The sequence below is a fragment of the Lissotriton vulgaris genome, chromosome 3_2 (assembly GCF_964263255.1).
Source record: "Lissotriton vulgaris chromosome 3_2, aLisVul1.2, whole genome shotgun sequence".
Classification (NCBI taxonomy): domain Eukaryota; kingdom Metazoa; phylum Chordata; class Amphibia; order Caudata; family Salamandridae; genus Lissotriton; species Lissotriton vulgaris.
In genome coordinates this window covers 294664179-294687627 of record NC_141690.1, presented here as the reverse complement: position 1 = coordinate 294687627, position 23449 = coordinate 294664179, and the positions used below count along the sequence as shown (strand labels likewise).

The 23449-nt window shown below is 47.8% G+C and overlaps 1 protein-coding gene across 1 annotated transcript in view; it reads right to left on the bottom strand.

Moving 5' to 3' along the window:
- LOC147725742 (vomeronasal type-2 receptor 26-like) overlaps positions 1-23449 on the bottom strand; it is a 50082-nt gene that overhangs the window by 17383 nt on the left and 9250 nt on the right. The window contains exon 2 of the mRNA XM_086964582.1: positions 2160-2283. The gene's annotated coding sequence lies outside the window, so the exon portion shown is untranslated. The remainder of the gene's footprint in view (positions 1-2159; positions 2284-23449) is intronic.

Below are 23449 nucleotides of genomic sequence, written 5' to 3'. Positions count from 1 at the left end.
TGCAACACTTTTTTAGAAATGAGGCCCTACAACTGTTAATCTAAAGTTAGACTTTAGGTCTATATTTACCTTTGTGAATCGGACCGTGCGGCTTCACTCACATGTCGGTCCCTGAGTGCAGAATTTGGTTGTCCTAATGTGTGCGCTTTCACTAAAAATGACTTTTATGACTGTATTCCAGGCGGTTGCCTTGTAGGAAGCTCACACCCAATACAATGGGCTTAAGTTGCTTATGGTGACAAGCCAATGATAAAGGCGATATGCCCGATTGTTTATTAGGAAAGGTTACGACAAAGGCAACAGGTTTGACATATTGATATTGAAAAGCATATTTTAAAGTCAATCGGCCTCAGAGGGCGGATTGTCATTATCATGGATTAAAGTCTAAAGATGTTTTTTGTTTCATGGAATCTCACAGATCACTTTAAGAGTCGCGGGCTTTGGGGTTGGCTACCCCCTCTAACAAGCCATGAGTGCTGAAGATTTGTACTTTGAGAATTCTTGTTAAGACCTATTAGGACAGGAACTATTTTGCTTTGCCAACTATCATTTTTTCTACGTTTGAAGTTTTACGGCTCCATCCAGGTGGTTGCCTTTTGGGGATTCTTATGCTCAGCACAGTTGCCCTGAGTTAATTACAGAGATAAACCATTGATAAAAGTTAAAGGCCTGATTAGTTCACTTGGAAAAAACATTTCTGCTGCCTTAGGTCTGATCTGTTTATTATGAAAGTTATGATAAACCCATCAGGGTGAAAAGCATATGTTGAAATCAGCACTAGTTTAAGGGTGGGTTTTATCCCTCTATATTGAAGCCTACAGATAGGGTTTTTGTTACACGAAATGGTGGATGAACATTGTAGGGAAGGATTGTGGTGTTGGGTACAGTCTCTGACAAATCCTAGAGGGAAATTTGCAGGATCTCTTAGATATCTGTCAGGATCATGTAATAGGAATCAATTAATATTATATCCCTTCATATATATACATTTATATCCATACCGATACAGAGCCTTTGGCTCCTCTCTCTTCTACCATTGGTCTCTCTGAGTATCATGACACTCTGCGTCCATTCATGACAGGGACCTGCGTGGGGTAAGGGTTCAGTCGGCATTTGACCATTTCTTTACCAATTCTGATTGGTTCTGTTTCATACTGAAATTGGTGACTCAGCAGTTTTCCTGACCCGAGCGTTGAGGAGCGTACCAATGATGGAATGAGGTGGGGTGGATGGAATTAATGTGAATCTGTTTTGAATGCCATAATACCAAGTGTTCTCTTCTGCGAGGGAGGTCTGAACCATGTCCAGGTGGCTGGTGTTTGGAAAGCTTCAGTGCTCTCTGCTTTGAGAGTTATCAGGATGCTTTCCTAGACACATCTGGCTCACCTGAAGGCATCAGTTGCATGATTTTGGCTGCAGTAAGTGCACAAGGTGTGGTCCTCGGACTGCGTTCAGATCAGTGGATTTATTGTTGACTTCCAGGTGCGATGGAAGACATTGCCCATTATCTAGCACCTTTGTAGGAGGGAAGTCACAATGAAGTGGAAATACTTATACTAACACACCTTTAATTAGGATACTATAGGCCATGTCACAAGAGATAAGTACAGACTTCTATCCCACTTTCCATAAGACATTGAAGGTAGGTCCTCAAGTGCAGGAGTATCCCTCAGTCCTGTTACTCAGGACATACCCTCATGTCAAGCACACCACATCACCCACCCTGATACATCACACTCCTCCCATCAGAAGGGAACAGAGAGATGAAGCATCTCACACATTGTGGGTGAAAGGTCAATGTCCTTTGAACAGCTGCTTGCTGATGGTTTATTCAATATTCATCATAGAACTGTGTATATTTGTAGTTTGTGTCTTGCATGGTGGTGAAGTTGTAATATGTCTAAGTGTGACTCTGTGGATTTATAACGATTGCTGAAACCATTATCCTGCTACTATGAAGGATGTACTTTGGTATTGTACATGTTGAAGAAAGAATGGTGGTGGTGGGAGAAGCTGATCACATACCACATAAACTCCCCTATTTGTTATCCTAGCAAGTGTTATGTTGCAGGCACTGCTCACCTTCTGAACCTTAAATGTGTATCCCCTCTAGTATTTGACATGTATTTAAGGCGTCAGAGTAGGAATGTTTCACTCACCCGTCCTACTTGAAAACTCTCCTTCCGCACATAGCGCACACGTATAGCAGCAAATGGGCTTTTCTGGTATTGGCACTTTGCGGTACCCTTGACGGCAGCTCTTACTGCAGACAGAGCGGGGACTCTGGGAGGAACAAGAGAACAAAGGTGAAGCATTACATGTGCAATACTACATTTGTGCAATAGCTGCTGGAAGCCAGTCTGAAAGTCACCTTTCACCACTGGCCCTTATTTTAATTTGAACTCATCTTTTCAGTCAAGACGGTTTTTAGTTCCATGGCGTACCATGTGGGGGTGCTCTGTTAGTTGTCTGCCCCGTATAGACAGACTTCTCTTTTTCAGTGTTGTAATATATAATCATATATTTTTATTTGTACCAGTTTATAATCACCGCATGTAGCAGGCCAGACTGCACTGCAGTCCAAGCAATTAAAAAACACAGCACACATATGTGAGTTTTGCAAGCCTGGTGAAAAATAATTTTGGGAATGTTAGGCGGCAATAGCAGGTATTGTACTAATTGCTGCAACCACTCAGAAGCCAGCTCACTTGTTCATACACTGATTTGTGAGTGAGTGGGCAGTCGGAGGGTCATGTGCTTCCACTATTGGCAGCTGGGAGGCGCTCCAGACACATAGCCCATACAGAGTGCATAGGTGAAGATAGAGGAGTGTGAAGGAAGAGTAATTGGAACATGAGGATATAATGCGCAATGAGTAATTTCGGGCAGTCAAGGGTAGTAACATGAATAAGCAGAACTAAAAAAAGGTAAGCCTTTTGTAATTCACCAAAGTACCACCCACATCTACTCCAGTATTACAACAGTAAATACTAAATGAAAAAATGTGTAGAAAAAAACATATAACTGTAAACATTGCAACCACTAAGACAAATAAGATGTTAGAGCTACAAACAGATGTAAAAACAGATTATTACTAAAATGTACACTTGTAATGAATAATATAAAAATTCATAAATTATTGTGCATTAACACTACTTGATACATACGAAAAACACATAATTTCACATTGAATGTCCAAAACAAACAAGCACACTCAGAGACACACAATGACACACAAGACGTCTGCTGCTGTGTCCTGCTCACAACGTCTTCCAGCACGATGGGAGAAGCAGAGCTCAGAGTCTGTCTCTGTTTACACGCCCCCAGTGGGACTGTTTTTCCATGTGTGTATTTCTTTACTGAGGTGATAGTGGATTTCCTATTTTTGCAAATTGCAGTTCATACTGGCATAGTAAAAAATCACGGCTGAGGGGAGGAGCTTCGCGGGCAACCAAGATGGCCGCGTAAGCTCGGAGCTCCGAAGACCCTCCGATCCTCCGCATTAATCCTGTCGTCTATCCTGATCCACGATAGTGGAATACTGTGGGTGAACTGCTGCTGGTGCGGGACTAGTTGTCCCAGTGAGATTCAGACGTTCCTAGGTGGAGTTACACCGTGTGCAAGTTTGGGGACGGCGACGTGACCAGCGCCCGTGCTTGGGCCGGCGAGCGCGACACAGCCAAACGGAGGTGGCTTGGAACGAGAGTGACTGCTCCGCCTCGAGCGGAGCTTGCGGAGTTACGGAGTGTCTGAATAATAAGATACCCCATGCAAAAACTATAACGAATAAGCCATCCCTAGCTGATAAAAATGTCCCCACCACCAAAAAAAATGTGCCCAGCAATCCCAGTAACACCATCAATCAAGGAGGCACTACCTCAAAGACCCCTGACTCAAAACAAACTCCGAACCCAGCTAAACCCAAGGTAATCCCTCAAGTCAAATTTAAAGACCCCACACCCTCGACCCCTAAATTGGATCAGGCCCCAAAAGATAAGAGAGAGTCCCGGAGAAACATCCATCTTCCCCCGGATGCATGTTCTTATGTTGTGATCCTGACTGGGGTTACTGAACTTGCATCAACTGAAATAGAATCTTTACAGGCCCTAAAAAACAAGGTATGTCATTGGCTGTCTAAAAATCACCCATTACCGCCCGGCATGCCTAGTAACATCTTAATGGTGGAGAGAACTCCTTGGGTTGGCGGTAATTGGAAAAATCTACAAGGTGACTGCATTGTGGTCACCTTTGAGAACCCACAGGTAGCAAATTACATCTGTGCCGGCACTCCGCGCTACCAGGCAAGCACGGTCATTGCCAGGCCTCTCTCCTACTTCTACGCACAGGGGAACCAACTAGACAGAAGATGGAGCTGGTTAAGGGGCCCCCAGGAACATAAAAACAGACAGAGTTTCAATCTAAGCATGGGCGAATTTTGCGGATCTCGCGTTCGCGGATTTTGCGGATTTGCGAACTCGCAATCCGCAAAATCCGCGAATTCTCGCAAATTTGCAGATTTTTTATTTTTTATGTTCGCACGGGTTTCTGCAAGTTCGCGAGGGTTTTGTACAATTTTGCAAATTGCGAAATTGTACAAAACGCGTGCGAACTTGCAGCAACCCGTGCGAACACAATAATATGAAGAGAAAGAAGCTCCTGGTCACAGGAACAGCACGGGGATTGCGCTCATGAAAGTCAAGGATGCAAAGGCCTCTACCCAGCATCACAGCTGACTTTCCACAGTAGATTTGGGAAGAGGCACACCTGTCCAGCCTCGAAGACGCTCATGATTGTTTTTGGGCTAATGAATGAGTCACTGAATTTGAGCATCAACTAGTTCGAGCGCCCATGTGTGTGTTACTATGCAATCGCCCCGAAGGGCGCAGGGGTCCCTTGAATGAGCTGTCCATCATAGTGGGTGAATGGCGGGAAGACGGTGCAAACCGCAAGTGTGTGCGTGGGGCCAAACGTGCGGGGCTTCCATGCGAGTTCACATGCCTCTTGTGTGCATAAAAGGTCAGAGAAAGATCAGTTCAGCCTGGCCTGTTGTAACTATTTTAGGATGGCGCCGGCAAGCTGCCAGCGCCTTCCTAAAATAGTTACTAAGTTAGCTTCAACAGGAAGCTGTAATAGATAAAATCGAGCACCTGCTTTATTTTATCTATTAGAGCTTCCTGTTGAAGCTAACTTAGTAACTATTTTAGGATGGCGCTGGCAGCTTGCCGGCGCCATCCTAAAATAGTTACAACAGGCCAGGCTGCACGTTTAGAACTTTTGCCCCCGGAAAAATCCGCCGCTCGCGGATTTGCGGATTTTCGGTAAATTCGCGGGAGTTCGCGGATTGCGAATTTACCGAAAATCCGCGAGCGGAACGGATTTTCCACCCATGCTTAGTTCAATCCCCCATGGGAGGCTCAACCCCGTGGCTGGGAGGAGGGTGGTGAGGACGGATGGAACCTGGTCAGGAGGAGAAGGGCTAGACCTTTCCAGGGAGGGTTTGCTGCAGGGCCTCAAAATAGCTACCCACATTATGATCACCACTTTGTGAATGGGCAAGAAAACTATTTTAACGTTCCAACGTTTAATCACTATGACTGCCCGTCATTTATGGAATGGGTAGATTGACATAAATTGGGCTCATCCATCAAGCAGTTGCTAAACACCCCTTCCATTTCCCCACAGAGTAGTCAGCCCGCACAAGAATCAAACATTGAGATAAATACTGACCCAGTGTTAACTATAGGTCAGGGTACTGAGGGAGGGACAGCATTCTGTGCGAAAGACGGAAATGAAAAGGGCAGGCGGGGGATTACACTGGCCAAATGGAACATTGCGGGCCTCAGGAGTAAAATTGATGACCCATACTGGAGAGACCTTATAGGCACCATGGACATAATAGCCATGCAGGAAACATGGGCCACCGAAAACTTACTTACAGTGGACGGCTTCACTACCTTCTTTCTCCCAGCAGTAAACTCAAAGCGAGGGCGGGCCAGAGGTGGTCTGGTTACATTGATATCAGCCAAAACTCCGGGCATCTATAAAGAAATTCCTACTGGTAGCCCTCACTGTCTTGCAGTCTTAATTACACACAGGGGCTCTAATACAGTACTGTTAGTGAATTTTTACAACTCCTTTGATAGGGAACATCCAGTTGGCAATTTGCTGAGGTTAAACTCTTTCTTAGTTCATTTCAAGGAGTCTATAGAGCCTGAATGTATTGTTATTCTACTGGGAGATTTTAATGTTCATGGTTGCCAGGATAAATGTCCCCCCAATGTTTTATTTGGCCCCCCGGAAGAAGAGAACATCCACTTCGAACACTCAGAACAGGGAACTTTTTTAGAATCCCTGTTAGCTGAAAATGGATTAATGTTGCCAATCGGGGGGGAAGAGGACATTCCCACTTTTACGGGTCACGGCAGCGGGTCCACAATTGATTATATTTACTTGAGTAGTAGTTATGGTAGTCAAATTACGTGTTACTCTGTTGTAAGGTCCCATTTCAGTGACCACAATCTGGTTGTACTAAAAGTCAAGAATGTATTTGATATCAAGGAAAGTAGCTTGAGTTTAGTGGATAAATGTGATATACGACCAACTGACCTTGCACGCAGAATTAAGTGGTGTAAAATAATTCCTGAGGATTTTTTTGGTAATCTGTGTATCAGTAGCCAGGAGGCTTTAAAGCTCTGTTTGGATGATCAGGTGGGGGACAACGAGGTAATAGAGGCGTATAAAAGGGTCTGCGCCGATATTCTGTCCAACCTGACGCGACAGGGTAAAAGGAAAACTCAAGGAGGAAGGCTGGTTTGACAACAAATGTTCCGCTGCTAATCATAAGTTAAAAGTAGCTCTTAAATCTAAACCAGTAGATAGAACGCTTGTGGCTACCCTTAGGAAAGAATACAAGATCACCATTGAGAAAAGGCGGCGCGAGATCAGAGAGGACGCTTGGGCCGACCTGACCTCAATTGATGTCTTGAAAAGTAGCGCCAAATTCTGGGCCGTGGTCAACCAACCCTTCTTCTCGGATTCAAGCAATAACGAACTGGCTTGCGGCATCCAAGAAGACAAATGGCACTTGCACTTTAAATCTGTTTACGAACAGGAAACCCCTGGGGCTGAGGACATGACCAGCTTTTACCAACTCCCCTATAGCCTAATGGTGGACGAGGAAGAGGTGGCCGTGGCCATTGAGAAAATGACCAGTAATAAAGCTCCCGGGCCGGATGGGGTTCCCGCCGATCTTTTTAAAGTTGACATTTTATTCTGGTCCAAAATTTTTGCTAGAGTTTTCAACAGAATTTTTAAAGCAGGTATCTCAGAATCATGGACCCAATCAGTGATTGTCCCTATTTACAAAAAAGGGGACAGGGGTGAACCCGGAAACTATCGCCCTATATCCCTTATTGATTCCGCGGTTAAGGTCCTAGGGAGAGTGGTCCTAAGCAAACTTACTGAATGGCTAGAGGAGACTAACACCCTCTCCCCCCTTCAGTATGGTTTTAGAAAGGGGCGTAGTACCATCGATCAGAGTTTAAACCTACAACTGCTTATAGGGAAATACACACAAGTAAAGCAGGGATCCCTGTACATTGCCTTCATGGATCTATCCTCGGCATTTGACCGAGCCAACAGATCCAAGTTGTGGGGCCAGCTTCTTAGCATAGGAATTGACCCAAATATTGTGTATTTTCTAGCAGACCTTCAGAGGGACCTTACTGCCACGGTCCGTTACGATAGAAAAGGGAACTGTACAGGGAAAATCAGTATTACCAATGGTGTAAGGCAGGGTTGCATTCTTGCTCCCCTGCTCTTTACACTATATATTAATGACTTGGGTGGAATATTGGGCACAGCTTGTAAGGACATATCCAGGGCAGGGAAATACCTACTACCCGCATTACTGTATGCGGACGACGCTTCTCTTATAGCCAGAACCGCAGTGGGTCTACAAAGTCTGTTGAACTCTTTTTATATTTTTATGACAAAACTGGATTTAAGTATCAATTTTGGCAAATCTCATGTAATGGTGGTAGGCCACAATGCAAAGGCCAAAAAAAATGTTATGACACTGCACTGTAACTGCCACAAGTTATCAAGAGTTTCTAGATTCCCTTATCTGGGTGTTGTGTTTGATGACCGCTCTACAAGGCACCCCCAAATGTTGGAGAAAAAAAAGGTTTTGGCACGATCCATATCTGCGGTCCTGGGTTTTTCACGCAAACTTGGGGTGAAGCCCATAGAGGCAGTTTTAAAAGTGTATGCTGCTAAATGTATTGCCATCGCTATGTATGGTGCAGACCTGTGGGGCTTTAGGCCTATTACATTTCTCCAAGTGATTGAAGACAATTTTTTAAAATCTATTCTTTCCTTGCCAAGATCCACTGCCAGCTTCATAGTACATCAGGAATGCGGGGTGGATTTCTTGGAAGATCGAGTTTCTATGGCCCCCCTTTTAAAATGGATATCTGTATGGCTCAATTCAGAGCTGGAAGTTAACCATGAAATCCTGAAGGACTGCTTAAAGTTACATCATTGGAACAAGGTTCCCTGGCTGAAATATGTTGAACAGATGTGTGTAAAGCTGGGACGGCCTGAACTGTTTCACAATCCATCCGCCCTTGTGAAAGCTGATTTGAAGTGGACAAAGAACACTTTTCTGCAGTATAGTGGAATGGACAGAGAAAGCAGGGAGCTACAACCCAAACCACAGGTACCTTCTTACCAAGTTCCGATTGAACAAAGTTCATTTGTTAATCTCTGGCCGTCCGGGCTGGACCAGGGACTTGGATTTGAACATATGTAACTGTGATGGTTACTCAATCATGGACACTGCCCATTACTTATTTTTCTGTGCCCACTTTAAAGACATCAGGAAAAAATTCATTATTCCCCTATTAAAGGGGAGAGGGTTCAGGCAGGTCAAACCAGCTTTACTGTATCTCCAACTGTTAACAGATATCTGGGAAATTTATAATGTGGCTAAATTTTTAACCATTGCAGTAAGATTGGGCAAAAAGATTAACTGGATGTAGAACACCCACCATAAACATTGCCCACTGTATACTTGAATCAAGTTTTTTATCTTGTGAATTTTTAATTAATGCATGTCTCTTTTTTAATTGTAGAATGACACTCTTTTTAATGCTGTATTGTGATTCTTGGACCATTTTTTATGTGTGTCTTGTACTTTTATGGTTTTTGAAAATTGAAGTATTTCTTGTCTGATTTGTGAGTGAGTGGGCAGTCGGAGGGTCATGTGCTTCCACTATTGGCAGCTGGGAGGCGCTCCAGACACATAGCCCATACAGAGTGCATAGGTGAAGATAGAGGAGTGTGAAGGAAGAGTAATTGGAACATGAGGATATAATGCGCAATGAGTAATTTCGGGCAGTCAAGGGTAGTAACATGAATAAGCAGAACTAAAAAAAGGTAAGCCTTTTGTAATTCACCAAAGTACCACCCACATCTACTCCAGTATTACAACAGTAAATACTAAATGAAAAAATGTGTAGAAAAAAACATATAACTGTAAACATTGCAACCACTAAGACAAATAAGATGTTAGAGCTACAAACAGATGTAAAAACAGATTATTACTAAAATGTACACTTGTAATGAATAATATAAAAATTCATAAATTATTGTGCATTAACACTACTTGATACATACGAAAAACACATAATTTCACATTGAATGTCCAAAACAAACAAGCACACTCAGAGACACACAATGACACACAAGACGTCTGCTGCTGTGTCCTGCTCACAACGTCTTCCAGCACAATGGGAGAAGCAGAGCTCAGAGTCTGGTCTTTGCTTATACGTCCCCAGTGGTACTGTTTTTCCATGTGTGTATTTCTTTACTGAGGTGATAGTGGATTTCCTATTTTTGCAAATTGCAGTTCATACAGGCATAGTCAAAAATCACGGCTGAGGGGAGGAGCTTCGCGGGCAACCAAGATGGCCGCGTAAGCTCGGAGCTCCGAAGACCCTCCGATCCTCCGCATTAATCCTGTCGTCTATCCTGATCCACGCTAGTGGAATACTGTCGGTGAACTGCTGCTGGTGCGGGGCTCGTTGTCCGAGTGAGATTCAGACTTTCCTAGGTGGAGTTACACCGTGTGCAAGTTTGGGGACGGCGACGTGACCAGCGCCCGTGCTTGGGCCGGCGAGCGCGACACAGCCAAACAGAGGTGGCTTGGAACGAGAGTGACTGCTCCGCCTCGAGCGGAGCTTGCGGAGTTACGGAGTGTGTTGGTATAAACGGAAGACCGGGACAGCTGCGACCGCTCGTCATATCGGTGAGCCGGTGAGGCCCCGGGGTGTTCTCAACCGTGGTGGTCGTTCACCTATCATGGCGGGCAGAGGCGAATCCGACAGAGGGAAGCCCCGGTCAAACAGGAAATCAACCTACTCCCAATCCAACAACATGGAACGGTTTGCCCACTCTAAGAGCTCGCCTGGTGCCGCGGCGAGACCCAAGGACATACATCGGGAGGTGTCGCCGGACGACTCGGCTCGACCCTCCGGGACATTATGGGCGCCATCGAGGGTATTAAAGCCGAGATGCATAAACAGCACGAGGTCATGGCACACAAGGTCGACACACTGGCCATTGAGGTCAATCTGATCAGAGCCGATTTGGGCAAGACCAACGATCGGGTCAAATCACTTGACATCAAAACCTCGAGCCTGACCACGGACTTCTCGGACCTGCAATCAGAGGTCCGGGACCTGAAGTCAGCAAACGCGCTATTTGCACGCAGGCTTGAGGACTTTGAAGGACGTGCCAGGCGCCAGAACGTCCGTATTGTCGGTGTTCCGGAGGGGGCCGAGGAGTTTGCCACCGACCTTTATGTTGAAGACTTGATTCAGAATCATCTGGCCCCTCGGGGCCTTAGCAAGTTCTTTTTGGTTGAGCGTGTCCACAGACTGCCCGGAGGCCGCCCGAAGTTGGGGGCCCTTCCACGGCCCATCATTGCCCGTGTGTTCAACTTTAGGGACCGGGACGCTATCCTGCAGGCATCAAGTAGAGATGGGCCGCTGAAATACCAAAACGCAGATATCAATTTCTACCCGGACTTCACCCAATCGGTCCAGCGGCTGAGGCAAAGCTTCACGGTGTGAAACGGCGACTGCGGGAGCTGGGGATGAAGTACTCCATGTTGTTCCCCGCGAAACTGCGTATTGAGCACGACGGCCGTGCCTTGTTCTTTGATTAGCCTGAGGTCGCGAGGGACTGGCTGGACACTTTGCCTCAACGGCGCGAGGAACACGAGGAACAGTCGGAAGGAGCAACGGGTGGCCCTGAGCCACAGGAGTAAAATGATCCTTTGGACCTTTTTCGGACAATGGGACTGCCCATGGCTGGCAGCCGGTATCACAGTACTGAATTTTTGATACTATCCTTACTTCTTGAACGGGGGATGGGGGGGGGATAGGGTAACCTCCTTTCTCCTCTAGGGGCTTTTCGTAGTGTAGTTTTCTAGGGGCGACAGGCACACTGCTAGTTGGGGGGGCTCTTTAGTCTGATGCAGGGGTGCAGGGTGGGGGGTGGTTGGGTTCTTTGTTGTTCACTTGTTCTCTTTTTCCACTTTTCTACTTCAAGGCAAGGTAAATGTTGTGCTGCATATGGTTTCGTAGCAACGCCACCCGCTAGGGCTGGCATGGGCCTGCACTTTGACGATGGGGGGTAAGAAATTGAATGTACTGTGTTGGAATGCTAATGGGCTGGGAGATCGTATTAAGAGAGGTGTAGTATTACAAATGTTCAAGAGATGTATGCCTGATATTATTTTGTTGCAGGACACTCATTTGGTAGGAAACACGTGCCATGCGCTTAATAGAAAGGGTTTCAAGATGGTGGCACACTCGGGGTTCTCTTCGGGGTCCCGGGGGGCGGGGATCATGGTATGCGTGTCCCTCCCGTTTGAGATAGAATCCAGCGGGACTGATGAGAGGGGGCGCTACGCCGCCGTCATGGGTAGATGGGAGGGGCGTACCCTAGTTTTGGTTTCTGTTTACGTCCCTCCTGGTTTGCAAACAACCACGTTTCAGGATCTGGGAGGCGCCATTTTGGGTTTGCCTGAGGGCCTGCTTATTGTGGGTGGGGATTTCAATGCCGTTGGCTCGGGGACCTTAGACAAGCATCCATCCAGAGATCTTCGAGGTGCGCAGTCTGGCTTCCCGATTTCTTGGACACTATGGGGCTTATTGACTGCTGGAGGCTCTTGCATCCTACCCAGCGTCAATACTCGTTCCACTCAGGGGCTCACGGTAGCCTCTCCAGAATTGACTACGTTCTGGATCTAGCGGCCCACGCATCGGCGGTCTCTGAGGCCTGACTGATGGCCAGGGGCATCTCGGACCATTCTCCGGTCTGGGTGTCCTTTGACTTTGACATCGTGGTAGCCGAGAGGGTGGCGCCGATTAATCCGTGGTACTAACGTAACCCTAAGACGCGTGGACTCCAGGCCAAAGCCATTGAGCTCTATTTCTATGAAAACTCGGGCTCGGTCACATCAGCCGTCTCCCTATGGGAGGACTTTAATGTCTTGAGAGGTGAGGCCTTCTCCTTAATAGCCGAGGTGCGGAGACGTAGGGACGCGGACATGGTGCGGATTGAATCAGAGATCGCGGACCTCGACTCCCAATTGGAGACCGATCCGACACCGGACCTACTCCATGTTCTCTCTCTTAAGCAGTCAGAGTACCGGGCCACTGTTACTGATGCGGCTAAGATCATGGGCAGAGAACAGCTGGGGAGGATCTATGTTATCGAGGACAAGGCGGGCAAGCTTATTGCATGGCTTGACAAGAAGGAGAGGGCCAGCCGAGTGGTCCCTGAGGTGCTGGGGGAGGACGGCCTGGCTGTTACCGACCCAAGCGCTATAGTCATGGTCTTCGCCGAGTACTTCGAGTCCGTTTACACTTCGGTCTCCGAGATGTCTGAGGTGGACTCCGACGCCCTACTGCGAGAGGTGGACCTTCCTCGCCTGTCGGACATTGAACGTGACGACATGGATAGAGATATCACTGCTGACGAGGTCGCTCTTGTGATACGCTCCCTGAGGCCCGGCAAGGCGCCCGGCCCCAACGGCATCCCGGTGGAGCTCTATAAGATAAAGCCTGATGCCATCGCCCCACCCTTACGGGACATGTTCCTGGAGGCGCGGTAGGTGGGTACGCTTCCCCCGGACCAGAGATTGGCTACCATCGTGGTCATTCATAAGGAAGGGAAACCCAGAGACCTGTGTCGATCGTATCACCCCATTTCTCTGCTGAATGCTGAGCCTAAGATCTTGGCTAAATTCCTGGCTGACCGACTGGTTGGCGCGATTAGCGACTTGGTTCATCCGGATCAATCTGGCTTTATTCTACACCGCAACAACGCCCTTAATCTTAGAAGACTCCACGGGGCCCTCGCGAGGGTCCTTACGCTCCGGGAGCCGGCCGTTTTGGCGTCTTTGGATGCCACGATGGCCTTCGACTCCCTTGAGTGGAACTACCTGTGGGCGGTGTTGGCGAAGTTAGGATTTGGTCCGGAATTCATAGGATGGGTCAAGCTTCTGTATGCCAGTCCACTTGCTAATGTTACGGTCAATGGCCGCGTATCTGCATCATTCGCTCTCCGCAGGGGCACCAGTCAGGGTTGCCCCCTGTCGCCCTTGTTGTTTGCCTTGGCACTTGAGCCTCTGGCTGCGTGGCTGCGATTTCACCCGTACATTAGCGGGATAGAGTGGTCGCCCGGATTCGAGGACCGTGTGTCTTTGTATGCGGACGACATCTTGCTTTATCTCACCTCTCCTTGCAAGTCCCTTATCGTTGTGTGCGACGTGCTGCATACCTTCGGTAGGCATTCCGGCCTAGTCATCAATTGGTCGAAGTCACATTTATATGTTCTGAGAGGTGAGGTTCCGCGGCTCCCGAGGGGTTGCAACATACAGGTCGCGAGGCAGGGATTTAAATACTTGGGTATCTACATTTCTGTCGATTCCAAGACACGTTATGCGATCAACTTACTTCCCCCTCTTGCGCGCCTTTGGCGGGATGTAGAGGGCTGGCGGAAGCTGACGCTTTCCCTGCCCTGACGTGCAGCATTGTTCAAAATGATGTCCCTGCCCAGATTCTTGTATGCGCTTCAGAATACCCAGGACCCGGTCTCATCGGGTATTTCAGAGAGGTCGAGGGCTTACAGCGGGCCCTTCTCTGGGATGCAGGCCGCGCCTTGCTATCACTAAACTTACGCTTCCGTGGTACGACTGAGGTATTGCATTGCCTGACATCCGGAGGTATTATTGGGCTTCCCAGCTAGCCGCCCTCAATCATGGCTTCTATGGTCCAGCTGTAAGTCCGGGTTATGCCATGGATCGGTGGCTCCTGGACGACGGGAAATATTACAGGGCTTTGTACTCGAGATCTCTGGATGGCAGAATGACAGGTCCGACTAGGACAGCGGTTCACATATGGAGGGCGGTTACAAAAGCGCTGGGATGGAAAGGAAGACTCACGATGGCCACTCCACTTTACGACTCGGAATTATTGGGCAAATTGTGGCATAACAAGGGGTTTGATCGATGGGACCTGATTGGTATTTCTAAAGTTGAAGACATGATGGTCAAGGGTGAAATAAAATCCTTCGCTGCTCTATAGACAGAGTTTCAGCTGGGAGCAACAGAATTTTTTAGGTACGCCCAACTGCAGCACGCCCTTTTGGCAGTGATGCCAGAGGGTGAGAAGGTCCCCGAATCGTCCCCGTTGGAAGACAGGGTACTGGACGGTCATATGCCGGACAGTGCTATCTCGTTGATTTACAAAAAACTAATCAATGTCCGCACTGACCTTCTTCTTGATGTGAGAGAGCAATGGGTTTGTGATGGTGTTGAGTTGGATGACGAAGATTGGCAGTATGCGGTATCGTCCCCCAAGGAGGTAGCGATCCCGTCCAGACTGCGCTTGGTCCAGCTGAAAATCCTACACAGGGTTTATGTTACCAGTCCCCGACTGATCCATATGGGCCACTCGGTCGATGGCCTCTGTAGGCGTGGTTGTGGTGCATTGGCTACCTTCATGCACATCATTTGGGAGTGTCATGCGGTCGCTTCCTACTGGAGGCGTGTCCACATGGTGATGAGTGAGGTGACTGGAGTGGACTTGCTGGCCGAGGCCGGCGCTGCCTGCTGAATGTGTGGGACCCCACGGACTACAACAGTGCGCAAACCCAATGGATCACCTTGGGTAATATGGTGGCAAAGCGTGACATTGCCCAGAAGTGGGGCGCGGCATCGCCTCCCTCGGTGACATTGAGTTTGAGTTTGAGTTTAAAAGTTCTTATATAGCGCTCTTACACCAGCGGTTTCATGGCGCTGTAACTGGCAGATCTCCACAAGGGACAAAGGGAGGGGACAGGTGACAAGGGACTAAGTAAAGATTTTACTGAAAAAATAAGCTTTAAGTTTCTTTCGAAACTGGGAATATGGAGTTAGGGATCTGAGCTCTAAGGGTAATGAATTCCAGAGAGCTGGGGCAAGGGTCTCAAATTTTGAACCCCCCCACTTTTTCCGGCGAAACCGGGGGACTGTCAGCAGAAATTGAGAAGAGGATCGGAGCTCCCTGGCTGGCAAGTAGGGGATAATCTCCGAGGAAATGAAAGCAGGAGCCGTGCCCAGTCGAGCCTGGTAGGTGATAGTCGCAAGCTTGAATTGGACACGTTCCCGAACCGGGAGCCAATGTAAGATTTTCAGGAGGGGAGTGACATGTGAGGATTTGGGAAGGTTAAAGACCAACCGAGCCGCCTGGTTTTGAATCATCTGCAACCGCCTGAGGCTATATGCAGGTTTACCTGCATATAGGGCGTTGCCATAATCCAGGCGGGAGATGACCATCGCAAGGACGATCAGTTTCAAGGCCTCAAAGGTGAAAAATCGAGAGACCTTGCGGATGGTACGAAGAGAAAGAAAGGAAGAAGAAACCACAGAACTAACCTGGGAGTGAAGGGTAAGAAGGGAGTTGAGTTTAATACCTAGGGTTTTGACAGAAGTAGAGGGGACCGGAGGGAGACCAAGGGAAGGGGGCCAAAAAAGTGAAGACCAGGGACTGGAACAACCTCCCGTCAGCACCAACTCGGTCTTATCAGGGTTGAGTTTCAGGTGGTTGAAATCCATCCAATCCCTGATAAAAATCATAGTAGACTGGAAATTAGAAATAGAGGCAGGAGAAGAAGACAGGTTGAAAACAAGTTGGAGGTCATCCGCATAGTTATATACAGCGACCTCCATTTGTTCTAAAGAAAAAATGAGGGGAGAAATGTAAAGGTTGAACAAAAGAGGTGAGAGGGAGGAACCTTGGTGGACCCCGCACTGAACCTTCCGGAAGTCCGCAGAGAAGTCACCCAGGCGAACTGCCTGGGTGCGGTCCCTCAGGAAGGAGGATAACCATACCAGGGCCGTGCCCCCGATCCCCGCCGCCTCGACACGGGAGAGTAAGATGGTATGATCCACCGTGTCAAAGGCGGCAGAGAGATCGAGGAGGACCAATGCCTGGGATTGATTGGTATCCCTCCCCTCCCTGAGGTTGTCAAGGACCGAAAGGACTACGGACTCCGTGGAGTGTGTGGGGCGAAAGCCAGCCTGACGGGAAGCCAATACCCCATTCTCCTCCACAAAGGTGCTCAGAGACCGGGTGACATGGCGCTCGAGCACCTTGGCCAAAAATGGTAGGAGAGAAGTGGGGCGATAGTTGGCTGGGATTGAAGGGTCCGCACCAGGTTTTTTTAAAATAGATAAAATAATAGCTGATTTCAAAGGGTTGGGGACAACCCCCTGAGAAAGGGAGCTGTTGAGAAAGTGAAGGTGAGGATCAGGGCAAGAAGTATAAATGTGACGAAGTATGTGAGCGGGACAGGTATCAAGGGGAGAGCCAGATTTTACGAGGGGGATTAATGATGTAAAGGATTCCTTGGTCAGGAGGGGGAGAGTATTTAATTGTCCTTGCGGAGAAGGACACTGAGGGTCAACAAAAGACGGGGAGGGTGAAGGGATAGTGGCTTTGATAGCGGCGATTTTATCAATAAAAAATTATTCAAAGAGTGGCAGAGGGCCTGGGAGGGGGAGGGCTTAAGGGAAGTGCGATCTGAAAAGGCTAGGTTCTGAACAATCGAGAAGATTTCCCTTGATTGGTTCTCGGCTGTGAGGATCTTGGAGGAAAAATAGGCTGTTTTAGCAGCCAGGATAGCATTCTTATATTGAGCTAATAGAGTAGTAAAATCAGCTCTTAGGATGGGACAGTAGTTTCTCCTCCAGGCCCTCTCAGCACGGCGTACCGATAATTTGATGGTTTTGAGGTCATTGGTAAACCACAGATTGGCATCTTTCTCCCGCTTGGAGGTCAATCGCTTCAAGGGGGCAATAGACTCGCTGGCTGAGGAGAGCCATTGTTCAATGGTGTTGGCCAGAGCCAGGGTGGGAAGACCGTGTAAGGCGGGGTAGGAAGCACTTAAAAGGGCGGATAAGTTCGCCGGGTCAACTCTGCTCCACGAGCGGACCCAGACATTTTTAGGAAGGGGGACCCTAGCTGTGGAACTAATAGGAAGAACAAAAGAAATCAGGTGGTGGTCGGACCAAGTGCAGGGAGAGATAGAAAGGGAGTCGACAGGGCAGTTCAAGGACCAAATCTGGTCCAAGATATGCCCCTTGACGTGAGTTGGAGAGGATACATGGGAGACAAAATTAAGAGACAAAAGTGTGTCTGAGAACTCTCTCGAGGATAAACACTCTGCTGGGTCAGAGGGCCAGAAATTGAAATCGCCCAGTAATAACACAGAAGAGTTATTAACAGAGAGGGTGGCTAGCACCTCCTGGAAACCAGGGAGAAAGCGTAGAGGTGACTGGGGAGGGCGATAAATGAGAACACAGGTGAGAGGGGGGGAGGTGGACGCGGTACGGATAGCAAGATACTCAGTGGTGGCAATATCGGGGAGAGAGAGCAGTTGAAATGGAAGATCAGAACGGGCAATGACTGCTACGCCACCCCCCATTCTGCCAGATGAACGATCCGCTCGAAGGGCGTAGTAAGGGGCGGGCAAAGTGGCTAGCAAAGTAGGTAGAGAGTCATCACAGAACCATGTCTCGGTTAAGAGGAGAAGATCCGGTGCGTGGAGATCTAACAGCACTGATAGTTCATGTGAGTGAGCCACCGCCGATCTGGTATTCAAATAATAAGCCTTGAGGGTCTTAACTGGAGCTGTGTTGGTAACCTCTATGGGGGGGGGCGGAGTGAGAGAGGCAAATGAACAAGAGCAGTGAGAAGCAGAGGATAAATCAAGCTGGGATATCCGTGAGTGTGTAGAGGGAGATAAAGCCCACGGACCCTGTAGACTGTGAAGCTGGGAAAAAGTGTAAGAAATAATTTGGGCAGGGTGATGAGCCCTTAGCCCCGGTCGGCCGCGGACGGTCGCAGACGGGCGCAGACGGGCGCAGACGGGCTTAACTTAGGCGCAACTTCGGCGCGCCATCGTCGCGCCCGCTGCGCCATCGGTAAGGGGAAGTGATTATATAGGGACACATGTGGGGGGAGTTTCGAGTGGGGCGTGGCAGGGGGTGGAGGAGCCAGAGGACTGCACGCCCAGCCCAGACCCGCCCAAGGTGTAATGGCCGCCCGTCCCACTCCCCACGCGAGGCAAGGAGGGGGCGATCAGCGGAGGCGGTCTGGCGGTCTGGGTCCTGGTAGCAGGCGAAGGGGCAGCCAAAGAGTAACAAAGCGCTGGTTCCTGGGTGCTGAGCGATGTGCACTGAGCAGGTAGGCACAAGTCAATTAAAATGTCAACAGGGAAGTAAAAGAACACCGTTGCTCCCGGCGAAGCCTCAGGAGATCTGCAATCAGTGGATTGCAGATCTCCATTGTGGAAGATCAACATGGATTGGTGTATGTTTCGTGAGAAAACAGTGTATGTGGCCCGGGGTAAACCCAAGAAGTGGCATAAGATCTGGGGGGCCTGGAATGAATATAGGGGTGATATCTGTCTCCTGCCTGTCACTGCCCCCTTGGATGAACGATTATCTCCGTAGCCTATGGCTCCAACTCAAGTGTTACTAATAGACACATCCTGCACTCTTTCCCTCCCATGATCATCCATTAGGTGCTGTTCATATGTGTATGTTTTCAGGATTATTGGCCTAGCCTTCCCATGGCCTGGGTGTTGTTGCACACATGTCCTTCTGCCTTGCCTTCTAGCACTAGTTTGGTGCTCTTTTTATTGTGTTCTATTTCGTTTTTCTTAATTTCTATACCATTAAAAATAAACCTCGTACGATTTTAAACTATGTGTTGTGTGCACCAGCCGTTCTAATGATATTATGCTGCCTAGCCTCTGGGATGTATGGCTAAATAGCTGTGTACTTTGACTTACAAATAAAGGTTTTTCCAAAAAAAAATAAAAAATCACGGCTGAGGCTATGTAGATTAGGTTTGATGGATTTACGCCTAAGGCTGTATTTTGTAAAGTGCCCTGGGAGCACAACGGGCATTTGCACAAGCTTTTTGTGTCCTAGGGCATTTCATTATTATAGAAGGGGCTGCAGACGATTGGCAGACCCTTCTGTATTATCATAAGCGCTGGCGCACATAAAGCGTCAGCACTATCTGCAGGGGGTCTTTCCTTATTTGCATGGGGTGTGTCACATGCAAATGAGGGAATCCCTTTACCTCTGCGCCCGCAGCATATTACAGAGGTGTGTGAAGAGGCAACAAGAGTGCACCATCTACAATGTTACGCACTGTCAGTGTGCCCCCTGATGGCGCCCTCTGGAGGCAGGAGAGAGGGTGCCATGAACCCCCAGTCACTGATTACCGATTCGTTATTTACCGAGTTGGTAAAAAAGCCTCCTACATAGGAAAAGGCTTTTACCGGTCGGTATCGGCCCTTAGTTCTTTGGATTTGAAAAACAAGTCCAGCTGGATAAGTAACGTGAAACAACCACTGACTCACACTGGGTTACAGGGCATTTGGGATCATGCAGATCCTCTTTTGCTTCCTCCCAAAGACCTGGTGAAATCAGTTCTGAGATTGAGTGGCACAGACCAAACTCAATACTACAGCGTGGGTACAACTGACCCCGGAGTTCATGGATTTCAAACTGATCAGATCTCTGTAAGGCTACCAAGACATCACCCAGATACCTAAGGACAGGGAGCTTGTACACCTCTGCAGGTTTGGTTCACTTCCTCTGAAATCTTTTGCAAGTAATTTCCACCGCAACACAACAGCCTCCCAGTTATGTCCTAGTTGCACCGCAGCTACTAAATCAACTGAGCATGTAGTATCTTTATGTCCAGCCTACTCCCTCCCTAGGGTTACATGACTCAAACCTATATGCAAGTAGCTAGGAACCTGCAATTATGTTGAAGAGCTATACTTTTTTAGATCGAATCCAAGAAACCTGTTTGCATGCTCAATCGTAAAATTGCTGGGCCATATGTGGGGTATTAGGAGGAAGACACAGAGGCCCTGATCTATTTGCTCAAAATGTATTAACTGTACAATTTTATAACACGTTGTAACATGTTTTTTCCCAAAAATATAATTATTAGAAATTAGCACTTGGAGATCTTAGGCAGCATAGCAGACCCTTTCCAGCCCAAAGATGGTCTTCCAAGAGGTTTTTGCTGCCATTGGGCACATTTGTACATTAGGGAGGATGGAGACTCAATGTTGATTGCCACTTGGTGTTAGCCAAATCCTCGAATTGCCTCTTTATTATGCAAACCATACAAATTCTCCAATTGTATTACTTTTTTTAAACTATTCAATATGCACTCTACGGCATTTTGTACTTTTATGACCTTGTGACTGAAATAAAGTATTATATATTGATATTGATACTGATATCATATTCCATACAAATCTATCAAGCATTGTTTATATTGTATGTGTAATATCAGTATACAGTAATTTATTAGTTTGACACAATTGTTGAAACAACAAGGTGTACTGAGTTATAAAAAGTAAGTAATAAACTAACCCAAATAGTGAATACAAATACACCTAACAACCTCAACTTTGACAAACAACCAACAAATTAACATTTAAAATGCAACATTTTTTTTATCTACAAGAAAACAAATCAGCTTCTCCACATTAGACCACCCAACAGAGAAGCACTAGCTCACAGAAACCCACAACCAAAGTGGTAAAAGATATACTATCCAAAGTGCAGAGTACACCAGAGGTCAATTACAGCATATCCCCACTCTAAAATGTACAATTGAATGAACTAAAAATGGCACCTGTTATACCCCAGAAGGTTCCGAGGCATGGACATGCCGGAACATTTAACCATTACACACAATCAGGAACATTTCCTTCTACACGACAACCTGTGCATGCTTGGAAAGGGGGGACCCATGGGTACCCCATGTGACCGATCCAGAGGGCCCCGGGTGATGGGAATCCTGCTCTGGGCCCCTGATGTTCAGTTCCTACAGCTGCTTTGTCTTGAAAAAAACAAGTTGGCACAGCTGTTAGAATTGGTCATGAACTGTCCTGATTTAAATGCATGATTTGGACTGCCTGAATTGCGTTAGGAATCAATTTGGTCTGCCCGGGCAGCTTCCTCGCATCATACCTGTCATCCGGAAATGTGGATGATTCAGTCAGAAACATATGCAAAAAGAACATGGACAGATTGCACAACAATGTCATACATACACTCCAGTACAGAGATCTTGGCCTAAATCCATCGTTTTTTTGCTCACCATGCCATCCCAGTTTCGGCCCAGCCATATGCAAATCAGTCTTGATCTGCGCCCAATGGGAACAGTCCAGCCCGAACTTCCAGGCCAGGTCCTCCCTGGACTGGAAACAAGCATCTGAGGAACAGTTTCAGATTTTCAGCCCTCATCAGCCAGGATAGCTTGACTCCAGTGGCATGGAGAGCATGGGACCCACATCTGGACATACCCGGCCAGCTCCTTGTGACACGCAGTCCCTCAGAAAGTCCAACACAACTGCAGGCACTTCCAAAGAACTCTTGGGGAGCTGGTGATTGTAATCTGTTGTCTCTGAGACTTCAGCAGGAGGCAATCTCTATCTCAAGTCCTTGGAGATACTTCACAAGTTGAATGAAAGTAGCACAAAGTCCTTTCTGCTCTCTTTGGTAGTCAGGCAACATCTGCAGGCCAATCCCTCATGCTTAGGGATAGTCTCTCCTCAGTCTCTCTGGTTCCTCTCCTCAGCAAAGGTTTCTTCTTGGTTCCCAAAAGTGATCTAAAGTTCTGGGGTCTGGTTCCCCCCTTTGTTCTATGAAATCAGAGAGGCCTTTGCCTAGTCCAAACCAGTTTTGGTCATTCCTGGAGCATTTTGTAAACAAGACTTCTTCTTTCCTTTCACAGTGCAGGGCAGGGAAATTAGCCGCACCACAGGAGGTGGAGCCAGCATTGTGGAGGGAAGACACAGCCCTATTCAGGTACCAGGTGCAACGCCTCCCTCTCATCTGCATGCATATCTCTCTATTCAGCCCTGTGCTGACTCACCCTGTCTCCTGGAATCCCCCAGCCCCTGTCACTCAAACTCCAGACCAGTAATACACAATCTAGCAGAGGCACGTTTGGATGTTTAGACAAGAAAATACCTACTTTCTAAAAGTGGTATTTTCAAACACAGAATGTTAAAACCAACTTCACTAAAAGATCCATGTTATCATTCTTACTTCAGGCATACTAAACTTGAATTTCTACCTAGTTCCCTGAGTCAGGACGGATTATAAGATGTAATATTCAAACTGCCCATTCTGGCCTATGGGGAACAGGTAGCCTTGCAATAGTGAAAAACGAAAATGGCTGTAATTCACTATTGGGACATGCCCCACACACCAGGATATGTCCTACCTTTTACCTACAATGCACCCTGCCCTTGGGCCTACCATAGGGGTGACTAATAGGCAGAAAACTGAAGATTTAGGGACTGGCAAGTGGGTGCACTTGCCCAGTCAGCATGGCAGTACCAGACTGCACACAGGCTCTGCAATGGCAGACCTGAGACTAACCCTGGGCAAAGCACTATGCTACGTTTGCGTAGTTTGCGAAGTTTGCGCAACTTCGCACTACGCGAACTGCACGTAGCACAGTGCAAACACGGGTACTGTAGCATAGCGTAGTGCAGCGGTCATTTTTTGCTTGCTCGCAGTCCTCGACATCAAGTTGGCGACCGCGAGCAAGCAAAATGACATCCTGGCGAGCCTTTTTTCTCGTTCGCGATCAGCAACATCAAGTTGCCGATCGCGAGCGTTGAAAATAAACCTCCCGGCGAGATTCTCAGCGCGGGGAGGTCAGGTTTCTCATTGCGAGTGGTCGTGTATGCTTGCGATGGCTCGCGAGTGGCCTCCACACCCCGCTGCAGCATTGCAGGCAGGGTATGATCCAATGGAGAAAGGCCTCCACACCCCGCT